General features: G+C 40.2%; 1 long non-coding RNA gene across 1 annotated transcript; it reads right to left on the reverse strand.

The window, feature by feature from the left end:
- Window positions 1–5,171: 5,171 nt before the first annotated feature.
- LOC123502488 lies at window positions 5,172–8,202 on the reverse strand. The gene is made up of 3 exons (XR_006674145.1): window positions 8,062–8,202; window positions 6,217–6,344; window positions 5,172–5,232 (listed from the first exon to the last, which is right to left on the reverse strand). It is a non-coding gene; the product is annotated as an uncharacterized LOC123502488 (long non-coding RNA).
- Window positions 8,203–8,926: the final 724 nt, after the last annotated feature.

Below are 8,926 nucleotides of genomic sequence, written 5' to 3' on the forward strand. Positions count from 1 at the left end.
AAATTAGCTGGGTGGAGGAGCTGTGAAGTGGGAGCCGGGAATCAAGGCGAGCACGCGGATGGTTTCTTGGGGACAGTGCCCACTCTTCTAAACCAACATATATGCTTTCCATCTCCTTTAATTGTCATCCTCACCACTTCCATCACTTTCTTCCTGGGAGCTCCTGGCCTCACTGTCCTTTTCTGGCAAATATTCCTCATGTGAGTCACTAATGAGTCCTTCTGATTGACTCTCATTGTCCTCAGAATCCTGTAATTCATCTAATAGAGCCAGCTCACCCTCAGAATTCCTCAAGGGTGACAATGACAACACCATTACACCACACTGGTCAGTAACACACTGCCCGCCGGCCACCACCCTCCCTCTCAGGCCACACGGTCCCTCCCCCCAAGCCACCGTACCCAGTGTCCCTGAAAACAGTTAGTCACTTTGTCACTGAATCATAAAAAACACACAAAGCGAGTAGATGAAGCACTGATGGAGCGATGGCGTGCATTACTTCATCGCCTCAGGAGCAAAAATTTTAAAATACCTTGAAACACCCTTAAAACACCCTAATATAGCCTTAAAACAGCCAAAAACAGTCTTAAACACCCTAATACACCCTCAAATAGCCTTTAAACAGCCCTAAAAAGCACTAAAACAGCCTTAACCGATTACCGCCCAGTGGATCATGTTTGGTGATCTGTCTTTGATGGCCTGTATCTTAAACATGCTGAGCAAATTGAGTTTAGAAAAGTGTTCTTACAGTAAGCAGAAGTGGGAGGACCTATTTATAGCAACAACATTCAAATCTCCCCAGTGGTCACGTCATTAGGAGGATTGAATTTTCGTGAATTTTTTGTTCATGTTCAGTAAAAAATGGTGATGAAGTGTATGTCATATTTCTTGATCCTTTTCACTATACAAGCACAACACTTTCTACATGACATGTCAGTTGAATTATCTGCCCTATCACACCATCTACCGAATTGCAAGTTCACTACAATTAGAGGTGACAAATATGGTCCACTGGGCAGAACCGTTATCAGTCACCCAGTGTGAGATTCACAGCAGCACAGCAGCACAGTTGCCTGTAGACGTACTGTATACATCCTCCTGATTCTCTGATATTGTGAATGAATACTTTACAGAGCATATACTTACTAGCTTGAAAAGTTATTTTGCTCAACAGCTGCGAAATATGTCTAATGCTCCTGTGAAATGCCTCAGTGTGCAAGAAGCTACACATTTGTTATGTAGTGAGGAGTTCAACGTTGATCATGATGCAGAAGTAATAATAGACTTGGTGAACATTCCTCCTGATGATGATCTAAGTGATGAGGATGAAGTTGATGATGATAATACACTTATACCAATGGTAAAAGATGTCCCTGGTGCCATTGAAATTCATAGTGTCCACCAAAATTTGGACCAGGTTTTGACAAACTTTGATACTGTTCCCACATTTATTAAGATAAACTTACAAAAATTGTATGAAAACATAAGCAAGTTATTGCCTTTAAATCACTAACAAAAAAAAATCATTCATAGAAGATTCTGCAGCTTTGAAGTAATAAGTGTGGTTCACAGTTATAAAAAAAAATGGGGTAATGTGAACCCCCCACTGGGGTAAACTGAACCACCCATGGGGTAATTTGAACCACCCTTTATAAATGGAAAAAATGTATATATAAAAATGGATAAAATTCCTCAAAAAAATTGTTTTATTTCCTAAACATTGAGCGTTTCCCATTCAAAATAGCAAAATGAATGGCAAGAAACAGTGTAGAACAAAAAAGTGTCATTCATAGACTACATAGCCTACTCATTTACTTGGCTACTTTAGCCAATGTTTTGGTGTAACACTTGAAGTTATTGTATTCAGTAAGAAGATTATTTATTCTGAATGTGAAAGGTACTTTTATAAGCTCCCTATGAAGTGATACATAAGCATATAATAAGCAGATTATATGCATATATATACTAATGGGCACTCTAGCAGACGAAAGAGGATCAGGTGAGTAAAACAGGGTATAGGCTCAGGGTGTCAAAAGACTGGTCACGTTAATTTTCCTTCCCACTCTGCAGGCTAGCGAGCAACAGGGAGCTGATTTTTGTATAAAATACTGCTCATTGGTTTCCACATTCATTTTCTATAGATTATTAAGGTCGCTATCACTCGCTAGCCTGTAGAGAGAGTGTGAGCGGACAATACCTAGCTTTTGAAGTCCTTTATAGGCTTATAGTCTTCATTAAAATTTCCTAAATTACCCTAAATATCCTAATAATCATTATTGGGTATAAAATGAGTCTAAGCAATCCCCTTTATAAGCCAAAGATGGCACAGGGAAAAATATTAATGCATATTCTCAAAATATAAACAATTGCGCACTAAAAACTACCGGTTTGATTTCCCCGGCATTTTCCTTACCAGGTTTAAACCAAAAGTGAGCGTTAATTGTGAGGTAAAAGTAGAGGTAAAACACTCTATAATCATCAATTTGGAAGAGGATAGATAGCCGCGTCTGACCGCCACAACAAAGTTCGCCAAAACCGCTGATTTGGTAAACAAACTTTGTCGCACTTTTGTTTTGGCTACGATTCAGTGCTTTCAGTCATATAATTGTAACTTCTTTCCTGTATCGATTTTATTTTATCAAACCTGCACAAGAAATGGGAAAATAGTTACTTTCTATCGTGAAATGCTCAAAACTTCAAAAAGAAATCTATATATGAATTTATTGTAAATAAGAATGAGGCGGTCCGAATTGTACCGGTTCGTTGGACGGCCCGATTTTCCCCGGTCGACACTACCACACAAACCTGGCCAAGGAATGAAGCAAAAACGACGTCTGGACTGTGTTGATACACCAGTGTGGAGTAAGAAGGTTAGCGTTAGTTATTTGTTTAGTATTATGTCATGTTTTGTGTTAATAAAGTAATATGATGATGATTAACGTGTATTCACCAGATTCTTTATGTCATGTTTACTCAGGTATTTGTCTGTGGCCAGAATTACTCAAACACTAATTCATTGATTTTTCATCATTACTGTTGGAGTTTTAACTTGGAAATGCATGTAATGCTAAATATTTACTAAAGTGCTGTTTCTACTTCCAGGCACATGATACCACGGTACTCCAAGTGGGTGAGATGTCAAACCAAACCGAAAAGCTGAAGGCCAAACTGCACCAACAACTTGACGGTCACACACCAGTTGACATCTTTGAGGATATTTCACCGACGACATCTTTGCGCTCACAGAGCGAGAAACAATCCGTTATGCACACACAGTGAAAAATGATCCCTGTTTAGCTTGAAGACCATGAACCAAAAGCCTTCATTGGCTTCCTGATCTATTCTGGGTACGTCACTCTTCCTAGCGAACCACTTTACTGGTCTGATGCTGATGTGGCTCAAAATACTGTCAAACAATTAAGCTCTATCCAGGAACAAGTACTTGAAGATAAAAGCGTACCTACATGTACAAGACAACAACAGTCGCCCACAAGATTGCACAGACAAGGCTTTCAAAGTCCGGCCCCTGATTGATATGCTAAATTCTTCATTCCAGCAGTATGGTGTGTTCCATAAGACTTTATCTGTTGATGAAATGATGGTGAGATACTATGGTCATGATGGCCTCAAGCAATTGATCAGGGGGAAGCCCATCCATCAGGTTTGGGTACAAGCTGAGGTCGCTTTGTGGTGATGAGGGTTATTGCTACAAATTTTACCTGTACTGTGGCCGTGAAAATCGTCCAGCACTCCAAGAAATGACTCTAGGGACACGGTTTGTTCAGTGTGATTGATAACCTTTTCACATCGCGTGGCCTAACCATTCTCACTGGAAAAAACACAAGCCACTGGAACCGTGCGAGAAAATAGGCTGCAGCAGTGTCCCGTCAAGGCCAGCAAAGTCATGACCAAAGAGGAAAGGGGTTCATATGACTGTAGGTTCGACAAGAAGAAGATCCTTGTAGTCAAGTGGAATGACAACAAAGTAATGACAAACTATGACAGTGTTGATCCCCTCACCACGGCACAGAGGTGTGACAGAAGAGAAAAGAAAAGAATCGACATGGTGCAGCCTGAACTCATCAAGACATATAACAAAGGCATGGGAGGAGTTGATCTGCACGATTGGCTCATAGGAAAGTACAGCATTGCTATACGTGGGAAGAAGTGGTATTGGTGTCTCTTGACCAGGATGATAGACATGACAATCATCAATAGCTGGCTGCTCCATAGACTTGTGTCAGATGAGCCTATAACCCTCCTGGAATTTCATCGCCAGATTGCAGTGAGCTACCTCAAAGCTGCTGCTGTGAATAGAGAAAAGCCAAGATTCACCTCATCACTGGGTTTGCCGACACCTTGGAGTCTCCGACGTGATGGTGTACAGCACTTCATTACCCGCACTGGCGACAGCAAAAGGCTTAGATGCCAGTTAGTAGGATGAGACAAAGGCCAACAACAAAATGCGTGAAGTGTGACGTCGCACTGTGCATGGAGTGTTTTGCAAACTTCCACACACGTACATGAATATGAGGTCGAATGTTCATAGCAACAAATACAGTAATGTATATTTTGTGGATGAATAGCAGCAGTGCAGCAGAAAGTGATATAAAAGAGAAATATGTGTATGCCAAGTATTAGGACTCATTTTTGCTCATGTACAATTTATGAATAAAAGGTACAAATTTGAAACATTACAATTAGCCCAATTTGTAACTAGAAAAATACGCAGATGCTAAGTATACTACAAAAAAAGTATAGAAACCTTGATTTTTTCCTTTACTAAGGTAAGTATATGCAATGGGGCCGAGACGCTAACTGATCCGCCCGCTGGATCATTTATGTCACCCTCTGCAACTCACTTAGGCTTTGATGCAAGTTATCATGATTTTTCCTTCAGCATGTCTTGGTTAGGTTACAAACACACAGCTTGCCAAAAAGTACTACAATCTCAACACGGGAAATAGGTCTGGGTGTTAATGGGTTAAACACCCTTAAAGCAGCCTAAAACTCCCTTAAACACCCTAAAATATCCTTAAAACACTCTAAAACAGCATTACATATCCTGAAACAGCCTTAAAACACCCTCAAAGTCTTCAAACACCCTAAAACAACTCAAAACAGCCTTAAAACAGCCTTCAATACTCACAGTTGGCTAGGTGTGTCCCAGCTGGTGCAGTTGCCATGTTCCATCCCTACATAGAGCCACTTCCTTTAGTACGGCCGGTGATCCTGTAGGGAGGTGGTGGTAGTGGTGATGGTAGTGAAATGGTGTGGTTTTGTGAGCATCTGATGTGGTAATGTTGGTTGTTTGTGGTGGTTGTGGGGTGTGGTTGAACAGTGGTGGTGGTGGTGGTAGTAATAGGAGGATTTAAAAAGTAGACAAATATTTTCCGGCCAAAACAAGTGAAAAAATGAGGTTTATGAGACAAAATTGTAAGAAAAAAAATGCTTTCACACACCCCACACTCACCAAACACACACCACACCAGCACACACCATTCCCACACCTGCATACACCAGCAAACCACAAAAAACCCTTTGCAAACACTGGAAAATGCAAAAAAAAAAAAATATATATATATATAGTAGTTTACACAACAAAAAACATTTACAGACACACCACACATACCACACACACACACCACACCTGCAGAAATCTTTCCCACACCTGCACACACCAACACAGTACACAGCTTGGTGTGTGGAGGGAGATATGGAGGAAAGAAAAGGAGGTGGTGGAGGGAAAAATGAGAAAAATGTCAGGTTTTGAAGTGAGATTTAGAAAAGTACTATTTTGACTATGATAGGAGACTCAAAATTGGAGGGAAGGTGGAGGAAACATGGAGGAAATAGTCTATGAAAGGAAAAGCCTGGAGGTAACCTGTGGAGGGAGATATGAAGGACACAAGACAAACATTACCTAACCAAAATGCACCAAATATTACCTTAAAATATTGCATCACACAACAAAACACACACACACACACACACACACACACACACACACACACCTGCACTCTACAAACAACCCTTAAATCACACCTGGAAAACGCCCACAATAAGTTTACCCTAGCCAACCCACACCAAAAAATATAAACACTATACATAGGTAGCTATAGTTGACATTACAAAAACATACAAAAAACACATTTACACACCCACCACACTCACAGCACACCTGCTGACACCTCTCCCACACCCACACACACTCACCTCTCCCTCTGGAACTTGGTGAGTGGAGTATTTGTGGAGGTTTGCCGCAGAGAGGGCACAAGCAGCCCGTCACCACCAGCGGCTCTCCAGGGACCAGTTGTGACCTTGTGGCAAGCCATGGTGCACCTCTGGAATAGTGGTAGTTGTTGTAGTAGTGGTAGTAATAGTATAAGAATCTAGGGTATTACTGCAGAGTTTCACCACAATCAGCTACGTGTTTTTTACCCACCTCAAGAGATCGAGCTCCTGATTACGAGTAATTTGAACCCCATATATACTAGGTGCAACCTTTTTGAATGGCGACACAGATTTTTTAAAATTTAAGCGTGTTTTGGTGATGAGCCGTGACAATAGCCTCCCGCATCAAACCCTGCCGCACACTGATGGTGTCAGGTGCTCGCGACGACTCGGCGGGCTCCTGACACACCATTGTCTGAGCATGTGCTTAATTGTTTACGCTGATTGATTCCGTTCTTTGAAACTGAAGCGGCGGCCAAGGAAAAAAAAAGCATAATTATTTCCACCAATCACGACGGCCCCTGAGGTTAGGTTTAATTAGGTTAGCTTAGGTTTAGTCAGGTTAGGTTAGGTTAGGTTGGGTTAGGTTAATTTATCTTTAGTTAGGTTAGGTTAGGTTAAAATAGGTTGCGTTGGGTTGGGTTACATTAGGTTGGGTTGGGTTAAGTTGGGTTGGGTTACCTTACCTTAGGTTTAGTTAGGTTACCTTCTTTTCTGGACAAAACTCATTTTTTGTGTTCAATTTCAGCTTGTTTTTAATTCATTTACCACTTGTTTGTTGATGCAAATCATATGATGTTTCGGGGATGTAAAAAAAATGGCTTGATTTGCGCAAAAAACAAGCCAAAATCTACCACAAAAAAATTGTTTCGTGCAGAAAGGGCAAGGTGGTGAAGCTCTGTAGGTTTCGCCATTTTGCTCATGCCAACATTACCCAACCTCAAGCTTTAATTCGAAGAACACCTTTTTGCATTTCTGGTTGGAGGCATCGCTTCTTTCTAGATGGGGTTAACAATGGAAGGTGTATGGGTGCATAAGGTATCTATGGAGGCAATATGGGGGCGCAACAAGGCGTAGGAGGGCAGGAATCACCACCGCATATATGTGCATGTGCAGTACAAGGTGAAAAGGACAATTACAGAATACAACTAGACCTGGACAGGCTGATAGCATGGGCACACAGGTGGCAGATGGAGTTTCATTCTAAAATGAGATCTTTCTTTACCTTAGAGGAGGGAAATAGGACTAGAAATTATGGCAGGAAGATTAGAAAGCAAGGCTGCAGGTTAGATATAAGAAAATATTTCTTTAGTCATAGAGTGGTAGACTTCTGGAATGCATTGCCAGAGACGGTTGTAAATAGCACTAGTTTGACAATGTTTAAAAACAGATTAGATAAGCACTTAAATTCATTAGATTTATAATTATGTATAGCACTGCATGATAGTTTTTATAAGAAATTTACTATAGTTAAATAAGACATGATCCCCATGTATGGGGACCACAAATTGTAGAGGATTTCGCTGCAGGACTTAGCCCTGTTAATGGCCCAAATATTTAGAATTAGTATATAATGTATTGTGTACTTGTAAGTGTATCTTGAAGTACTGATGACGAGGTCGCTGTGCGACTGATACAGGATGACCTAGATGGGCCCTGGTGGCCCTTTGTTATCCTATTATTTATGTATGTTATGAGGCAACAAAACCACAAACACTCAATTATTTTCACTTGGCAAAACTTTTTTCACCTTAATTGGCGCGTCTCACTCACTCTACAAACTTCACCTAATAACCATGTACACGCACACACCTGGGAATAACTCACCTGCTCCACAAAGCTTCAAAAACTGTCAATCTCAACACAGAGCTAACAATGGCCGAGGTTTCTCACACGTCTTCTACGCAAAATGTCCACATCATCCTATACACTTCCTCTATCACTCAAACTTCTTATAAATGCAAAATCACATTCAAATAAAAGAAATCTAATACGAAATGGTAAAGGAAAATGAAAATAACATGTGTATTATATTCCCAATACCGAAATGGAGGTGTTGGGGTCACTCAAATCTTGATAAAAAACACATTTCATAACATAACATAACATACATAAATAATAGGATAACAAAGGGCCACCAGGGCCCATCTAGGTTATCCTGTATCAGTCGCACAGCGACCTCGTCATCAGTACTTAAAGATACACTTACAAGTACACAATACATTATATACTAATTTTAAATATTTGGCCCATTAACAGGGCTAAGTCCTGCAGCGAATTCCTCTACAATTTGTGGTCCCCATACATGGGGATCATGTCTTATTTAACTATAGTAAATTTCTTATAAAAACTATCATGCAGTGCTATACATAATTATAAATCTAATAAATTTAAGTGCTTATCTAATCTGTTTTTAAACATTGTCAAAGTAGTGCTATTTACAACCGTCTCTGGCAATGCATTCCAGAAGTCTACCACTCTATGACTAAAGAAATATTTTCTTCTATCTAACCTGCAGCCTTGCTTTCTAATCTTCCTGCCATGATTTCTAGTCCTATTTCCCTCCTCTAAGGTAAAGAAAGATCTCACATCTATGTAGTTTGTATCTGAGAACATTTGAAATAACTCTATCATATATATCCCCTTTTATACATCTCCTCTCAAATGAAAACATGTTTAATTCCTTTAATCT

This window comes from Portunus trituberculatus, chromosome 11, assembly GCF_017591435.1.
Source record: "Portunus trituberculatus isolate SZX2019 chromosome 11, ASM1759143v1, whole genome shotgun sequence".
Taxonomy (NCBI): Eukaryota; Metazoa; Arthropoda; class Malacostraca; order Decapoda; family Portunidae; genus Portunus; species Portunus trituberculatus.